Raw genomic sequence first — 19232 nt, 5'->3', positions numbered from 1 at the left:
CTCACTATTGCTGTCATGGTGTTCTACTTCATCTAACCTAAAGCAATGAATCCAGCATGTCTTGGACAAAACCCTCTTAAGTCACAAGACATTACTTAAAATTTCTTTTGGTCACTATCTGCCACAGCAACAGAAAGTATGAATAATATATTGTGTCTTCCTAGAGCTCCATTTTGGTGTCAGACATGTTACAGAATTTGAAACTCTCTTAAGATCCAAGTTAGAAATGCTATCACAGTTGTAGCAAATGAAACACATCTCTCTATTTTCCCATGTAGGAACATCAGATGGGAAGAGTCTACCAGAAATCCATCAGTCCCAGAAAGTGTGTGAATCACCATGCTGTTTCTGTACACTGTTTTCCAATGGCCTGCTCTGGGTAGCTTACAGATTTCTCATCATGGAGCACAGCTGAGGTCTATATAGCCTGAAGCTACTGAAGCAATGTAATTTACATTCTGCCCTCACTCCTCTCCTCACTATCTCAACCCAGTCACACCCAACACCTATCTTCAGATTTTCCATAATGTTTTCATGACAAAGCATGTACATTTCTTCTTTCTGGAATGCCCTTCCTTCTTTCTGTCACATGGCATGTTCCAAATGTGATGTCATAGTCTCTCTGTAGCCTCCTTTAACTCTTCTCTGCTCTACACATTTCAATGAGAGTTGATTGTAGTCCTTGCTTTTAGTTGTTTCATTGTGACCATCTTTTGGTTGTTTATTGTCACAAAAACTTATCAGCAAACTATAATCCCAAGAAAAAATCTGGGATTGCAACTGTGTATCCCTGAATTTCTGTCTTTCTTTGTCAATGCATTCCCACGTTTATGCTTGTATTTTCTCCCTATCTCAGTCCAACCAACCTAAACTTTTCAAATAAATTTATTTTTTACCTTCATGCTCATCAAGTTCCTGTGACTACACAGTGTATTTCTAACTTATTAATTAAAACTCAACAAATCCTTTCCTTGGCCAAGAAAATAATCTGTCTTGAGCTCTCTGGAGCTGAATGAAGTCAAATACACATTTTTCGGACAGTCCTCAAGCACCTCCCCCAAACATATGAGAATGACTTCTTAAAGGAGATAGGCTTGTGAGTCTACACATAATATACATTTAGAGTTTTGTATCTATATGTATATTATCAATAAAAGTGCCATGTGAGATTCTGAGAAAACTGGAGCTTTCTGGTCTAAGGGGGAAATGGAAATAATAATGATGGGTACCACATTAATAAGTGATCACTCAGAATAGCCTGGAGCTACCAGACTGTGCAGCTTTCCCAGCAGGGGTAGGCTGTGACCAGATCTGTGCTTCATAAAGCCATTTCAAACTCAAATGGGTTTGAGGGAGACAAGGCAGAAGCCAAGAAGACTAGTTAAAAGAGACTAAGAAATTCAGGCACATTTACAAAGGCCATGAAAAGGAAAGGAATGAACTTTCTAGGCCAATTTAAAGTGATTTTAGAGTGAGGTTTGGTAGGTCTTGATGACTGCTTCTTAGAATGCAATGGGCCTGAATGGAGAGACATAAGGCAGAGCAGCTCATATTACCTAAGCACAGCACTATTTATCTTTCCTAGTGAAGCTTTCTTTTCCAAGATGTAACAATGACTTCAAGTCCATATGGTTGACTGGGTCACTAGGAGAAAACAAAAAACAAAAAACCTCACTCTTCCCCAAACAGAACAATTCTAGCTAATATAGGGAAGGCCTGAGTACAAAGTAGAAAAACCATATTGGAGGCCAAGCAAACCTGAGTCTGAGCTCAGCTGAGGCCTCAGGGCTGGACATTAAGGTATGATGGCCCATGCAGTGGGAGATGGACACCACACTGAGAGATATTTCTGTCCCAATACAGGAGCTCAAAAGGCCATAATACACACTTCCAGAACTAAGCCTAGAAGTAAACCCATCCTCCCTTAAGCCTTGGGACAATATGGAAAGGCCTTAGGAAGAGAATCACCCCCAAGAAATCAGAACATCAAATCCCCACCTGTTTGAATGTGATAGCTATGACACTGACCATGATAGGCCCCACCCAAGCAGAAGTGATCATTGGTGCTGGTCCAGACCTACAAAGTTAAGTGTGAAATACTCCATGGGCCGTATTCACAGCCAGGGTGCTTGCACGACAGCCATGGGAAATAGTCATCACTAGGATAAGTTCACAATTAAGTCACAAACTACTTAAAGGAAGGAACAGGCATGGAGAAGAAACCACTGATTAATTTCTCAAGAACTTAGGATCATGGAGCGTTTAGGAATAAAGGAGGACACAATGATGATGATAACATTTATTGAGCATTCATCATATACAAAGTACTATGCTGATTGTTCCATGTGACTTTATATGTTGACAATTACCCTGTGAGTAGGTGTTACTTTCTTGTAATAATTGAGAGAAACGGAACAAACGGAAGTCAAGTGACCTACCTGAGAACACACAGCCAGTGGGCCAATGGCACCGTGATACATGCCAGGTTGTCTCACTCCGTAAACTCCATCCTTATTTAATTTCTGCATTAAACTCTCTCCCTTGTGGGATCCCTTTGACAAGATTTAGTGAACAAGAACAGACAAATAAATGAAGAGGACTGGAAACATAAGAACAAAGGGTTGGTTTGAAGATTGAACAACAAAGGAATAAGGCTTTGTATTTGATTCCAGCTCTTAGGAGTGTGTTTGAGTGGGGATTAAACAACAGACTGGGCACCCCAGTTGAAAGAAATTGCAAAATCAGATTGAAAGAAATTATCCAGGGTACAGCAAGGAGTGATTAAGAAATGAAAAGCATTATGTTTGGAAGATAGGGGAAGGAGCCTCCCCTCCCCCCACATTTACATCATAGAACCAGCTGATGAGTGAAGAGAGACAGGAGAGAGATTTGAAGCGCTAATAAAGAATTGAATGTCAAAATTTCCATTGAGGTATGCATTTGGTCTTCAACAACCTGACACAAACTCCGTCATTCTGCCATTTACTAACAATATAGTCTCTTAAAATTTTCAACTTCTTTGACACTGATTTTCTCTCATGGAGAAGGAATTCTAGCACTCAGTTTCCTTTTGAAAACTGATATTTATGTTTGAAAACTCTCAACTCAGACTCTGATGCACAAGGCACTCAATCAGTGCTCCCTTGTTCAAATGGAATTAAATCATCAAATACTTTCACACTACAGTTCTATTTCTCTGTTTTCTCTCTGGTGTTTTCTTCAAAGCCTTATGAAAAGCAGCTTGTTGGAAAACATCGTCATGACTAGAAGAAATACTGGCCTCATTTGTATAATATCTTTCACTGAAGACAGCAACAATTTAAAAGAGCTGAGTCTGAAAGGGAAAATTGGAGGTACATATTATCTGATAAATTTTAAATGAAAAACATGTATTTTATAATCATATAAAACGTATGTGACACACTAGGAATTGTAAAGTCATGTGACTCTATGAATATAAAATCTGTTCACTTTATTGTGTCATTTCTGTACCGTAATTTTCAACCTGGAGCTTTTGTTTTAGACATATGCGTGTCTTAGGGCTCCATCTAGTGTCTGATGACAAGCAGTACAATGGGATTTATGAAAAATAAGTGTCATTGACACAGTATAGACACCCACAGACTTTATCAAAGAGTTTTCAAGGGATCATGTGTGCCTGCAATGCTAGTACATCAGTCTCTGTCAGCATCACACAGCACATATTTACAAATGACTGCGGGTGGGTAACCATGCTTTTCTGTGTAAGGCCTACTTACTCTAATTGACTTTTCCTTTTTTTTTTTTTTTTTCAATTCATCCAAAGATGAGAAATGATTTGATAATTATAAATTGAACTGTCTCCGATATTTCGGAGAATAAGAAGTTGCCTTTTTCATTCCTTGTGAAAGTTGTCAATGACTGAACAGACTTTTACATTTTCTATATCTTTGATAAGAAAGCATACTTTAGATAGCCACAACTACCAAAGTTGCATAGAGGCCCAGGACCACAAGTCCTAGAAGGTGTGTTCAAATTGTAAGAACAGATCCGTAGAGTTCTTCTGAGAGTGTGATGAGACACTATGGAGACAAAATCAACAAGATCCTCCCACCTTTTTCCTCTTTTTTTAACCAACATTTCTTACAATGAGGAATTTTGGGCAAATGATACTGTTCATGCCCATGAACCATCATTATTCTTTCCCTTCAGTCCTGAGCTTAAAAGGGACTCATCTTTGAACTGTAAGTGTTCCTGCAACTCCTACTCAGTTCTGATGTTGACAGCAGGGACATCACGGGAACACCAAGAATACCTCATCGAATAGCAACTTAGGAAGTCATAGTACAATGTTCTTATTATTAATTTTTGTTTATTCCTGACAAGCAAAAAGATGAAGAATATTAATAATGGAACAAATAACAGAGCAGATATACACACTATATTTCTATTCTCTAAATTATTGTCTTGTTTGGTTCTTTATCCATAAATACATGCATTATTAACTTTAAAATTACATACATATACATTATATTGCCATATGCTTTAGAAAGGTCATGCTTAAATAAATTTTTCAAAAGGAGAAAAATACTTTTGTTGTTTTGAAACAAGGTCTCACTATGTAATTCACATTGGTCCCAAGCTCATGAAAATCCCACCTCAGGTCCTCACAAATCCACAAAGATGACTCCCAATAGACTACTGACAATGGTCAAGAGGGTGCCAGAGGTGACCTACACTGGAGATCGGATGGCTGAATACCCTAACTGACATCATAGAACCCTCATTCAGTGACTGATGAAGGCAGATTCAGAGATCCACAGCTGGGTCCCAGGAGGAGCTCCAGGAGTCCAGTTAATGGGGGAGAGAAGGGATTCTTGAGCAAAGGATATCAAGACCATGACTGGAAAAAGTACAGAAACAACTAGCCAAACTAGTGGGAAACACATGAATTGTGGACCAATAGTTGAGGAGGCCCCATGGTACTGGACTAGGCCCCCCTGGATAAGTGAGATAGTTGTTTAGCTTGAACTGTTTAGGGGGCCCCCAGGCAGTGGAACTGGGACCTGTCCAGGGTGCATGAACTGGCTTTTTGGAGCCTAATGCCTATGCTGAGACACTTTGCTCAGCCTTGGTACAGGAAGGAGGTGCTTGGACCTATCTCAACTGAATGTGCCAGGCTCTGCTGACTTCCCAGGGGAGACCTTGCCTTGGAGGAGGTGGGAAGGGGGGGGTGTTGGGGAGGAAATCTGTGGGGTGGGAGGAGGAAGGACAGGGAAATCTGTGGTTGACAAGTAGAATGAATAGAAACTCTCTTAATAAAAAAATAAATAAAAATTAAAAAAAAAAAAGATTTACCTGGCAGGGGAGATACCATGATCAAGCAGGTGGTTTTCCCAGGGCGAGGCTCACCCATTGCACTTGGGGTGTGCTGACCCCTGCAATTTTCCCAAATGCGGGAAACTCTACTGCAAAATTTGTGGTAGTAGGGGACTGTGTGTGTGCTCTCCCCTTATTAAAAAAAAAAAAAAAAGAAAAAGAAAAGAAAGAAAATTAGAAAATTCTGCCTCAGCTTCTACACCTAGTCAATAATATTTTAAAATAATTATTTATTCAAAAATTAGAAAGGATTTTTAAAAAGTAGTCTTAGATTACAATTTGATGCTAAAACATTATCAATATTTGATTCATTAAAATCAATGTTTAATAACAGTAATGCTGTGAGCAGTGACTCCTGCTGGGGCAGTACACTTCTTCCTGAAAAGGAGTCCACTTCACATGGCTGGCTTTTGTGCATAGTCACAGTTCCATCCTCCTGATTTTGCTATAGGACAGCAATGAACAAAGTCCCTAGATAGTCCCTAGAAGGAGCTGTGTCTTGAAAGACCATGGAAAGGGGATATCCCTCAGAAAGGGACCAGTCCTGAGCCTCCTGTCTCAGCAGAAGCCTGGATTAGTGAAAGCCTGAAGCCCTACTCTGAGTCTCAGGCAGGTAAACCTGGTGTCTTTCAGTGTCTTTCAGTTTGATGCTCCCTAGGATGATGAGCCACCTAGTTGCTGCTGTATAGTGTGCCCTATGATGGGGTCGTGTCCTAATTTCTTTCTCTTATGTCTTATGAGTGCACATGACTCCTAGAGAGACATGAAACATCCTCTTGTACCCCATGAATCCTCTGCTCACCTTACTGTCGACCCTAAGCCACTCAGAGGATAGGAACATTGTGTTCACTGTGGTAAACAATGTGGTGAGCAACTGAAGACACAGAAATGCAAGGTGCCAAGCACTAACCTCCAGCCACTTTAAACCTGGAGATACTTTAAACCCTGGCGCCTTGAAGCAGGGCTCTTCCAAGTTCATCTAAAGTGTGGCCAGAGCAGGCACAGCGAGCAGGTAACAGGGCCACACCCTGGGGCACAAATCTAACTTTAGATTATTTACAAGAACAGGGAGAATGTCCTTTGCATCCAGAGAACTACCCAGATGAACCCATGAGTTAATCCCCTGGATGGTGCTACAAACACGAAGTGGCCTCAGGCACTCCCTACTGGAGTCTCTCTGCCCATTCTATAAATGCTAGAGCTATTGGCCTCAAAGAAGGCAGGAGACATATTTAGATAAGGCTTCAACAGTAAAATCTGCAGCTCTCCCTCCAGGCCAAACCTTTGCACTATCATGGGAAACAAGTGAGATCAGCTTTTCTCTGGTCCAGGTTTACTTTTAATAAATAAATTTTTTAAAAAAATGAGTCTGCCCCCTGATAATTGTTGAAAGAAGGGCTAGTGATCTACTTTTCTTCAACAGTCAAAGTCAGTTCCTACAAATGACCCTCAACTTATTTCTAGAAATGGACTATTCATTCTACACATGCTAATTTAGTTCAAAATCTTTGCAGATTTTTTATACTGGAATTATTTCAGCACAAACACTAGGATTTTTTTTTTCAAATATAGTGATCCATGGCATTTGTTATTGCATTGGGTGACCTTGTTTGCCTTCTGTTTTGAGTAATGCAGCAGACTCCAGTTTCTGAACATAAAATTCAGGCAGCCTTCAAAGGTGACCTTCATCTTACTTCCATGTGAAGGATAGAAGATAAACCTGCTCAATGCAGGCAATGCACTCTCTGTTCCCTTCCCTCTGATGACTAAAGCACAGGACTGCGTCCCCAGATGGCTCTGTGGGCAACCTTCCTTCAGGTACTGGTACAGATACTGAGTACAACCTAGAATCACCATTGTGAGCTGAAAACAGAAAGTCACAGTAAGAAACTACTTTGGAATGTGCTTGAGTGGTATGAAGCTATCTATTGCACCTAATTAGAACTAATTTGTTTTAATTCTCTGCAGATGTTAAGGAACACACATACTGTGGGATGGTCTTTCTGTATGCTGTAAATATGTGTTGCTACCATTGGTTTAAAAAAGAAGCTGTTTGGCCTAAAGTGAGACAGGTTAGAGCCATACAAGAAATCCAAGCAAAGTTACAGGGAGAAGAAAGATGGAGTCAGGAGACGCTGCAACATACCCAGAGAAGCAAGATGTAATAATGTACAGATAAAGACACGTGGCGATACCCAGATTAATAGAAATGGGTTAATTTAAGATGTTACAGCTAGCTAGCAATATGCCTGAGCTATAGACCAAATAGTTTGTAATTAATATTAAGCCTCTGAGTGATTATTTTGTAAGTTGCTGTGGGCTGGAACTTCCAATTACAATTCACACCCAATGTGGGTCATGAACCTAGGACTCTGAAATTAATAGTCTCATGCTCTACTGACTGAGCTAGCTGAGTTTTTGAAAGTTCTTCCAGTTTGGATCAGGGTGGAAGGTCTCAATGACATGCTGTGGCTTGACCAGACTGGGGTCACTCTGATCCAACAGGGAGAAGGTACGAAGGCCAAAGGGACACTCAATGAGCTTGTCAAAGGTGCCTGGTAACACATGAATGTAGATGGAGAAATGTGTACCCTCACCACTGCCATTGGGGAATGCAGACACCCGAGGCTTGTAACTGTGCTTATTCGTATAGAAGGCTGGGCTGAAACACTGCAGGTTAGGTTGGCCTTGATCTCTTGGAGATGCTGCCCATAGCTGCCAACGTTCCAGATGAACACTCTATTACTGCCTGTGGATAGCTCCTCCAGCTCTCTCTGCTCTTGCCATTGCTAGCTCACCAGGACACACATTTTAGACAGATGTGGCTTTACACTTTCCTCCACGTGATGTGCTGTTGCCAGCTTAGGGCACTGTTGGCAAAACCCAAGGCCATGGGGGAAGGAAAAGGTTACCAAAAGAGGAAGGTCCAGGGAAGAGAAGAAGCAGGTAAGGGTAGCAGGCACATAATTCCACAGGATGATGGCAGAGAGTGTTGGGAAGAAGCAGGAGTTACCTAGCGGGAGCCATCAAGGCCTCAGCTGTGCCAGCAAACTGATACTCTGTCTAGGACTCCAAGGGCTAAAAGGGAGCCGATAAAGGGGCATCTCACCCTGTACTTGCAGCCAGACTCTTTGAAAGGGCAGGGCACGAAGGCAGTGCTGCAGCTATCCTTCAGATGGCTGGGCAGGTCCTCCTGACCCACAGTGCTCACGCCATGTTAGTTGGGGCAGGGAACAGGCAGCTGGGGGCATTGGTACTGATGGCTCTGGATGGTGTCAAAAACAAACTATTTGGTATAGTAGGCACAAGGCTGGGTGCCCTTGGGGTACTAAGAAGTGACGTGTTGGGCCAACAATCACATCATCATATGGACATCACACTTCTTCTCACAGTACACACTCTCTTTGGGGGCACATGCCCTCGTAACTCTCGTAGGCCTCTCCACTAAAGTCACAGCCAAAGAATTCACACTTGAGATGGCGCTTAGGGCAGTCGTACTGCAAATGGGCAGGCAGACACACCAGCTCAGCTTGGCTGGGCAGCGACTGGGGAAGGGGACGACCCTGAAGCTGCAAGTGTTCAAGTGGCCCTGCAGCTGGCGAAGTGACCCACTCCAGTGACCTCCTCACTGTGCATGCAGCCTAGCACCTGGACCCCCAGCTCCTGTTCTGGGAAGATCTTGGCATAGTCCAGAGGAAGCTGGTCCTCAGGGCATTTTAGACTCCTTCACTGAAGAACTCCTGCAGGCTGGTGTCTCAGAAGTGGTGGCGACAAGCAACCTGCACAGGCTCATGCATGGGCTTCCTGCACGGTCGGCACAGCAGCCACTGCTTGCGCTTTTCCAGGAATTTGTAGTCAAAGCCAGACATGGTGGGCTAGGGGAGACGTGGACACAGCGGCAGCCCCACAGCCCCACCTCGCTCCACCTCTACTCAAGAAACTCACTAAAGAGGTATAAAGTGGATCTCTCGAGATCCAGGAGTCCAGTCTAAGAGAGGGAAGAGGGATTCTATGAGCTAGGCAAGATGATGATGGGGAAATCTACAGAGACAACCAAAGCAAGCTAGGGGAATTCATGAACTTTAGACCAAGAGCTGTGGAGTCTGCATGGGACCTCACTAGGCCCTCTGCATAAGTGAGACAGTCGTGTAGCTTTGTTTGAGGGACCCCTGGCAGTGGGATCAGGATTTATTTCTGGTGTGTGACCTGGCTTTTTGGAGCCCATTACCTGCGGTGGGACACCTTACACTGCCTTGATGCAGTGGGGAGTGGCTTGGACCTGCCTCTGCTGAATGTACTAGGCTTTGCTGAATCCAGGGAAGACCTTACCTTTTCAGAAGAGAGGATGTGGGGTGGGTTGCTGGGAAGGCTGGGGGCGAGTGGGAGGAGAGATGAGAGAGGGATCTGTGGTTGGTTTGTAAAATGAATAAAACATTTCTTAATAAAGAAAAAGGAGATGTAAAGTGGATAGGGTTGAGAGACATTAAAATGTAATTTTGATAATGCAAATTAGGATAGGTGAATTAGGTACTATCCTTTGGATTCACCAAGATAGGATAGATAATGGAGTATTTTCTCTGAATTTGTCAAATGCTAATGGACTAGATATTGTAGATGTATTTATTGCCTGTATATATTGTATATAGTTATTTTACTTATTGTATATAGTTTTCTTTTTAGTTATAACCTTTTTTATTTTAGACAAAAAAGAGGAAATGTGGTGATACTTTATTTGTGCTCTAACAAATAAAGCTTGCCTGAAAATCAGAAGGAGCAGCTAGCCATTAGTTAACCATAGAGGTCTGGAGGTCTGTACAGACAGACAGGAAGTGATACAAATGAGACAGAGAGAGGAAGTGATAAAGCCAGGTAGAAAGAGGAGCTCATCTCTTTTCAGCTGAGGATTTCATAGAGTTAAGAACTAGTGGCTGGCAGCAATGTCTCTCTGATCTTTCAGCATTTACCCCTACATCTGACTCCAGGTTTTTATTATTAAGACCAATTAGAATTTGCATAACATGCACATGCTTACTTTCTTTAAATGAATTATTAGAAAACTGAGACTCAAACAGGATACTTAGCTTCATCACACTGATACTGAGGATTTGACTTTTAATTTTTATTTGGTATGCTAATCTTACCTGCAGACTCCTTTCTCTCTCTTATATATTCCTGCATTCATATTCTACTCAAGTCAAATATATAGGATATCGTAACATTTATGATTGAAAAACAGAGAAGCAAGCAAATAAAGACTTATACATCTAATCACTTAAGTAATTATTTCTGAGAAAGAAATAAAATATTTTCCCAAATTAATGTAATAAGGAATATGATAACTTTGCATCACTGGAACAATTGTATATATATTTTTTCAAACACATTTAATAATTAATACTAAAAGCACCATTTCATGAAATATTGAAAGGCATTTTCTAAAACCAAGGCTGAGAAAACAGAATAAGGAAGTTAATGATTTATGAAGCCAGTTTTAAGGTAAGTTACTAAGTATTCAATTCATATACAATAATTTGGATGTGAAATAATTTCTGTTAGGGTTTGAATCTGAGATGTTCCTTGTGGGCTAATGTTCTGAATGTCTAATCCCCAGCTCTAGGTGATAATTTTGGAGGCTTTGGACCCTTTAGGAGGTATTATCTACAGATGACTTGGGATGGGCTTCCCGAGTCCAGCCTGGCTGTTTCCTGTTCCACTGTAATTGGAACAGTCCCTAACCACAAACTCCTACCACTGTGGCTGAGCATATACACCATACTTATCCTTGTGGTTAATAAGCACTTATATCATATATATATATATATTAGGGTGAAAAGATGACTAGGTTTTGCCAGAGCATGATCTCTGTTCTTGATATTATGTCACACATACATGAAGTCCTCAAGTATAAGTACCAGTACACCTGACACATCATGGAAAAGAGGAATTGTTGACAGACATTTTTAAAGAATGACACTGATCATAGTAAGATACATCACACAAGCCAGGAGATGTGGACAAGGGTGAAAGTGTAAACTGTGAGATAAGAACTCTCAGGGCACATAATAAAAACGACAAAATCCAAGTGCATAGTAGACAGTGGTGAAAGATGACATTAGGATTCAGAAGAAACTTGTTTTATCCTATTAGGAAATACAAACATGATCTGTAGCACTAATAATATGATTATAAAATAGTTTTAATTATGAAATAATCTGGGTGTTCTTTTTACTTAATTATATCAACTCTATTAGATCAATTATATCATATCATATTATTACATCAATATAATACACTATATTATATCAATTATATTAGACATTGGATTGTAATGCCTCATTTTACCAGGAGATAGTGGAATATAGTCAAAGCATATGAAAAGTGCAGCTCTCACAGAGTTCACAGCAATGTTGAATATTTATAATCAACAGAATTGTCAAAATCTACTTTTAGTAAAAGCGGGACTTGGAAAGATGATATGGTTGCTTGGTTAATTTGCTGGTTAGTCTATGTGAAGTAGAGAGAGGGGAGTGGGGAGAACTCAACCCAGAAGTATAAATTTTGACAAGTTGAAAATTATCAACATAGAAGAAAGTTAATCGTATGAAATAACTATGATCATGTCAGAAAACATGTTTGAAAAGAGACAGAGCTAATTTTTTAAGAACTTTACAAATTTTGAGAAAAAGAGAATTGACTAACTGCATCCATCCATTCAAAAACTTTAGCAGTTACAAGGATACTAAAGCAGGATCAGGGGAGTGCTCAGAAGAATGAGGGTGAGTATTTTTCTACTAGTGATAGTTTCCAGTATGTCCTGATAATACCTGTACCCTTCCTCATTATCACTTCTGTCTTTCCATCCCACTTACTCAACCAGAACATGTGGCCAAGATATTAAGATCCTCAGTGGGAAACTCAAGAGCTGAACAAAGAACTGTTGAATGAGGGAATAAATAAATAAATATTTCAGAATTCATTTTTAAACACTTTGTGTCCACTATATGTGGGCTATGAAGTTTTGAAGTTTCCCAGATCTGGTTAGATCTTGGTAATAAAATATGATGAACAAATAAACCTATCCCACAGGACTTAAAAATGTAGAAGTTAAGAACCCAAGTCTGGTTCTTAGACATTCCACCCTATTGGCTCCCTCATTAAAAGTCCCTTAGGTACCATTTTGATGATGAGGATGATAGGCCAATGCCAAACATCTTGTTGGAAAGTGATACATTATTTGTCTACCGTTTCCTGAGTTCCTGACTTTTCTTGCCCTAACTACTTGTCTTGTTGCCTACTCTCCTCTGGCCCAACAGTTTCCATAAATTCCAAACTCTGGATCTTTGCTGATCTCTGAGGCTTGACCCTTCCTCCCAGGTCAGTTCCACCTCTCTACAATCATACCCGTCTTTTCATTCACTATTGTTTTTGCCCAACAACAGAGGCCTGCCTCTAGACTTGAAGGTGCAACCAGAAAGCTTGTTAAAGCTAGAGAAGAAAAGAAAAAAGAAAAGAAAAGCATCTCAAGGCAGTCTCCATGGAAAAGGAAGAGTAAGCCATAAGCTATATGGCCTTAGAAATGTCTGATACTGAACAGTAACTATGTATAACATGCATAACATTGTACCTCATTATCTCCCCATAGCAGTGTAAGCAAACTATAAGATATCAAATCTACCCTTTGATTTTATATTTCTTGGAAATTAATTAACATAGAACTTAAGAAATGAATTCTGGGTTCCTGAATCCACATCAGCTATGTCTATGCTGATGATCTATGACATCATATCTCTGAGCTTCAATTTCCTCACATAGTAAATGTTAGGTTAGCATTACATGGCTATATGTTATAACATGTTTTCATTTATGTTCATTTCCTAAGACATGGTCATGCTATATAGTGCAAGGGAGCCTCAATTTCAAGATTGCCCTACCTTAGCCTCCCAAGTACTTAGGATGTGTTTGCCACCATCTCAGGTGTGTATTAGAGTGTGCTACCATCACATATTGTTTGTATTTTTAAGATCTCTTTTCTGGTTTTAAGAAATATGAAACTACCAGCATTTAGTATTGTTTTACTTATTATTTTGAAGATTTTTAATGCAAATCAGCAAAATAACCAATTTATAAGAAACTAGTTCCAAGTTCATCAATGTCCCTGCAAGAATCCCATAATTCCAGTAGTTAAGTTACTAATTATTCAATAGCCAATCTGCCTGCAAAATGAAGATATTTGTCCTCTGACCAAAACAGTTATGTATGAAGTGCACTTATTTGTGTGTGGTAATCAAGATCTTTTAATGCTTCTGAAAGCCATTTTATTATTCTCATTATAAAAATGAATAAGTACTCTACATGCTTATATACAGAAATGTATCAGTTAGCAATGAGATTAAATGAAAAACAAGCCATATTAAATTGAATTCTAAGCAATATTAAGAAAATTGAATGATTGGTACAAATAGAATGATCATTGATGATTTCCTAGGAAAATACTATATTTCACTCAAAAATCCAAAGGAGACGAAACATTAATATTATAGCTAATCTTTACCTTTGTATGAGTCCTAACACAGGACTCCAGGTGTCTTGTGAAACATTAAGTATTTTATTGGTGAAATTATTAAGGCCACTCCACATAGTTAAAAAGGAGGTTTATTTTGTGGGGTAACTTACAAATGAAGGAATAGGTTGTAGGGTCTGGCAAAGGTATGGCGCAGTCCGGCAGTGTTCTCTGGAGAACTCTGCTCAGTCTACCTCCAGCGTCCAGGGTCCCAGAACCAAGAGAGAGCTCTCCTCTCGATCCTGGGTCCTCAGCCTCCTCCCTCAGCCCTGCCTTGTGGGCGTGACCATTACCGAAGCCTCAATGGAGGTTGGAACTTCCAGGCCAATCCTGGGATGGCTACCCACTACAGTATTTACTGATATTAAATGTTTCATTCCTTTCGCTGTAAGACACATAGGACTATCTGGAAGTTTCTATCCTATTAATTCACTTTCCTACTTGGATTCTATAGAAAGGATGTATTTTACAAAATGTACCGTACTTGAAATTTTAGTTATCAATCCGATGACTTTTCAATGTAAAATTATTACTTTATAGTATTGCAGATCAAAATGTGTCATACAGACTAATATCTAGCTCTCACCAAAGCCATGTTCTTTTTGGTATCTCTAGAGAAAAATTTGCTCTTTGCTTGTCTGTATTAGTTATGGTTTCTATTGCTGTGAAAAACACCATGGTCAAGGCAACTTATAAAATAAAGTGTTTGGTTGGGCTTCTGGTTCCAGAGGGTTAGAGTCCATGATGGCAGAGCAAAGGCATGGCAGCAGAAACAACTAAGCTCACGTTTTGATCTGTAAGCAGGAAGACAAGAACACTGTAGGGATGGCTTCAGTCCTTTGAAACTTCAAATCTCCTCTTTAATGACAAACCTCATCCAACAAAGCTATACTCCCTAATCCTTCTCAAACAGTTCCATCAGCCAGAGACCAAATATTAAAAAATAAAAGCCTATGGGGATCATTCTTATTCAAACTAATATACTACCCTAGTTTCCAGAGATACCTCTGCAGCTCAAGATCTTTCCTTAACCTTAAAGCTCATTACTGCAGCTTATTTCCATAGTCACCTCATATCTGTGACCCAGACCCTCTTGATTTCCTGTCATAGGGTCATTGTGATCATATCCAGCCAGTGTAATACTCCAAAGGAATCTCTCCACCTTAAAATCCCTGACATAATCACATCTATACATTTCCTTTTGCATATAAGGCAATGTTACAGGTTCTGTATATTAGAACATGGCCATATATAGTATCCACTTTTCTGTCTACTACATCTATGCTTCCAGACTTGATGGTCACATTAATTTTCAAGTAATTGCATACATTTAGAAATAACAAGGCTGGTCACTCAATGCTAAATAGACAATAACTTTTATGAATCTACCACTCTATGATCCTTGGTGACAAAGACTGAATGTTTTTGTCTCCCCCAAATTCATGTGTTAACACATGGATATATTTGAAAATAAGGCTTTAGCTTGTCTTAGTCACTGTTCTATGACTGTGAAGAGACACCACAACCAAGGCAAGTCTTAAAAGAAAAAGTATTTAATTGGGGGCTTGCTCATAATTTCAGAGGTTTAGTCTATTATCTCCACAGCAGAGAGGATGGCATCAGGCAGGTGGGCATGGTGCTGGGAAAGTAGTTAAGAGCTCCATCCTGATCTGAAGACAGATAGTGGGGGAAAGCCTGAGCCTGGCGATGGCTTTTGAAACCTCAAAGACCACCCTCATTGACACACTTCCTCCAGCAAGACCACAAGGCCACACCTCCTAATCCTTCTCAAATAGTACCAATCTCTGGTGACTAAGTATTCAGATATAGAGGTCTATGGGGCCATTCTTATTCAAATCACCACATTCAACACCCTGCCTCTATAGGCTTATAGCCATATCATAAAGCATATGTATTTAGTCCAACTTTTAAAGTCTCCATAGTCTATCACAGTCCCTACACAATTTAAAAGACCAAAGTTCAATGTCTCTGAAACTTGTGGCAATCAGCAAATGATAAATCCCTGTAAAATCAAAATAAAAAAAGCAGATCACATATTTCTAACATACAATGGCAAAGAATATGCATTAACATTCGTAAAGGAAGGTAAAGGATCACAGTGAGGAAATACTGGACCAAAGCAAAACTGAAAACAAATAGGACAAACTACAAATTCTATATCTCCATGCTAATGTCAAAATATTATTCAGCTCTCCACCTCCTTTCAGCTTTGTTGTCTGAAATTCACTTCTCTTTTTGAGTTGGTTCCACACGTGATCTGAAGCTTTCCTTTGCAGGTATCCTCTGTCTCTGACATCTGCAACATCTTGGGGTCTCAAATACTGTCAAAGATTTATAGCTTCATGTAGTGGTCTCTCTAAGTTTCCAGGCCAGGGTTCTCCTGCCACATGCCTGGCCTTAATGGCTTCCCTTAGCAGCAGGAGGAGATTCCTTGACTGTAAAGCCAGAACCAAGGTGGCTGAAGCTGCCAAATTATCCTACTTGCTTGGATTGGAACCTGGCCCTATCATTCAATTATATTTGCATTAGCTTTCAAGTGTTGATAATTTTCTCCACTACTTAAATTTTCTTTAATTCATTTTCACAAGTTAGAAGCTTAGCTGAGTATGGTCTTTTCCTGAGGTCGCTACTTCCTTTATTATGCATTTAGCAGCAGACTTTTCTTTAAACTTTTTATCTTCTTGAGCACTAGCTTTATCTCCATTATGCTTCCTGATGCTCTTTCTCACCTCAAACCATACAATTTGTATTTTTTTCTTTGTACAGCTTGCTTCTTTTCATTATAGATCTGCATAAGAGTTATTACTAATAACCACATGACAAAATCAATATTAGACTGTCTTGAAGTCTTTTCTGTCAAAGCTATTAATCTAAATCAATTTTGTCTCAGGCTGATTTATAGAATAGGAGCAAAAAGCAGCCACATGCATTCCCAAAATATCATAAGAATAGTCTGTAGGCCACTTACTAGTATTTTTCCCTTCTGAAACTTCTGGAGTCAGGATGCCATAGTCTACATTGCTCTCACCACCATAGTCTTTTGTATTCCTACTGCTATGGCCCAAACTCTGCTTGAAGCATTAAACCACTTTTTAAACCCAAAGTTCCAAAGCTCAAAATCTGCCAACAAGTAGCATGGTCATTCCTGTCACAGAAATACGTGGTCCCTGGTATCAATCTCTGTCTTCATCACTATTCTATTGCTGTGAAGAGACACAATGACCATGGAAACTCTTATGAGAGAAAACATTTAATAGATGGCTTGCATATAGGTTCAAAGTTTGAGTCCATTATTATCACAGAAGGGAGTATAGAGCTATGTAGACAGGCATGGTGCTGGAGAAATTATTGGGACCTATATCCTGATCTTAAGGTAGAGGAGAGAGAGAGAGAGAGAGAGAGAGAGAGAGAGAGAGAGAGAGAGAGAGATTGGTCTGGCACACCCCAGTGACAGATTCTCTCTGAGAAGGCCACACATCCTAATCCTTTCAAATAGTTCTAAGCCCTGATGACTAAGCATTCAAAGATATGAGCTATGGGGGTCATTCTTACTCAAACACGACAGGATAGTTACTTGTCCTGATACTGTGTCAAGGGAGAATAATTTAGAGAAGGAAAGGCAAATCTTGACTCCATGATTGCTTGGTCCCATGTGCTTAGTGAGATCACCAAGGTGACTGGAGCCTGTAGAAGAAGAAGGTGTTCACCTCACTACAGACAGAAAGCAGAAAGCAGAAAGCATGACAGAGAGGCCCAGGGAAAGACAACCCTGAAGAACACATTCTCAGTAACCTGTTCCTTCCAGATAGGTCTCGTATTCTGAAATTTCTAGAACCTACCAAAATAATGCCACCTTTTGGGGATGCATGTAGAAGCATTTCATCCTTAAACTGAAGCAGACCTCTGAGGGAATGACTAAGGTTAAAAGAAAGTAATTAAGATTAAATTATAAGTGAGGCTCCATCTGTCAGGATCAGTGCCATTACACTAGGGGACACCAGAAAGCTGTTCTTGCTTTTCTTATGAACACTCAGCAAGATGGCAACCATGATGAGCTAAGAAGAGGCCTAGAACAAAGTCTGTCTTGCCAGCACCTTGATAACAGACTTCTCAGACTCTGAATCTTTGATGAATACATTCCCATTGTTATATCACCAGACCGTGTACTTTGTTGTAGCATGCTGTGATGGCTAAAAGAGTAACATTACAAGAAAATGCTATTATAGACACCAGTTGTCTGACAAGTATGAGAGGCATCTCAAAGGGATAAGAATGCAGTACTTCACTGTCAGGACCACACTCCTGCTTTGTGGTGTGTACTGTAGGTGCTCTTGGGCTACAGGTGGGCATTTCCAGAAGGAACAGAGCAAGCCATAATATTCTCATTGAGGAAAAATGGTCAGTGCTGCATCTGGACTCTGGGATGCTGACTTTGATATGTAGTACATGGTCCTGCTTTGAAGTGGTTTGTTTCTAACATATTTCTCTCTTTCCCTTTGCCATGATTTGGAGAGCCCAAGGCTTTACTTCTATTGCTAACCCTGCTAAACAATAGATATGTGGATGACTGAAAACCCAGCTATCTACCTCTGAGCAGTTCTGAGAGGCTGAGAGGTTCTGCTTCTGCACAAGAGACTGGCCTCCTGTGACCAGGGCCGCTTCAATGTCCCCTATTTTGTGTCTCTATTCCCTTCTCTATCCCCAAGAACCTGTCCTCAACAATTCATATGTGCATGAATCCACATCTCAGAGCTTCTTCAAGGGAGCTCAAAATCATAACTCCCTGGCTTAGACAAGGAAGCTGGAGTGTCCTTACAATCTTAGCACTTGAGATACAAGAGAATCATGAGTTCAAATCTGATGTGAGCTACTGAAACCCTATTTCAAAAAATCACAGGCTAGAGATGTGAGTCAGGAGCAGGAAGAATGCTTGCCTAGAGTGTGCTGCATCCTACTTTCAATCATTAACACTAGCAAAACAGAAAAAAAATAAACTCTTTGATATAAATAATCAAAAGAGTTTTCACACGAAATACTTTTAAGTTATTTCTTTTCTGATTAAAAAACTACCTAGGATCACATAGAGAGCACATATCTTGAAAAACAAAGAAGCCCTTGTAAAAACTTTGTAATAACACACCATACCTTTGTACCCTCATTCTTTGTGATTCCCCACATCAAATCACGGCTGACCTCATAGTAACCAATAGTGTTAGGCAAAAGTGATTCTGTCTCTAGGTTATTTGACAAATTGCAGATCCAAACTGATGAAGCATCTTAACAGTAATGACAT

The 19232-nt window shown here is 40.1% G+C and overlaps 1 non-coding gene and 1 pseudogene across 1 annotated transcript; one reads left to right on the top strand and one right to left on the bottom strand.

The window, feature by feature from the left end:
• The first annotated feature begins 5329 nt into the window (after positions 1 to 5329).
• LOC118579025 lies at positions 5330 to 5493 on the top strand. The gene has a single exon (XR_004944395.1). It is a non-coding gene; the product is annotated as a U1 spliceosomal RNA (small nuclear RNA).
• Positions 5494 to 5628: 135 nt separating this feature from the next.
• Positions 5629 to 9279, bottom strand: LOC118578330 (annotated as a pseudogene).
• Positions 9280 to 19232: the final 9953 nt, after the last annotated feature.

This window comes from Onychomys torridus, chromosome 2, assembly GCF_903995425.1.
Source record: "Onychomys torridus chromosome 2, mOncTor1.1, whole genome shotgun sequence".
Lineage (NCBI taxonomy): Eukaryota > Metazoa > Chordata > Mammalia > Rodentia > Cricetidae > Onychomys > Onychomys torridus.
This window is presented reverse-complemented; position numbering and strand designations above follow the sequence as displayed.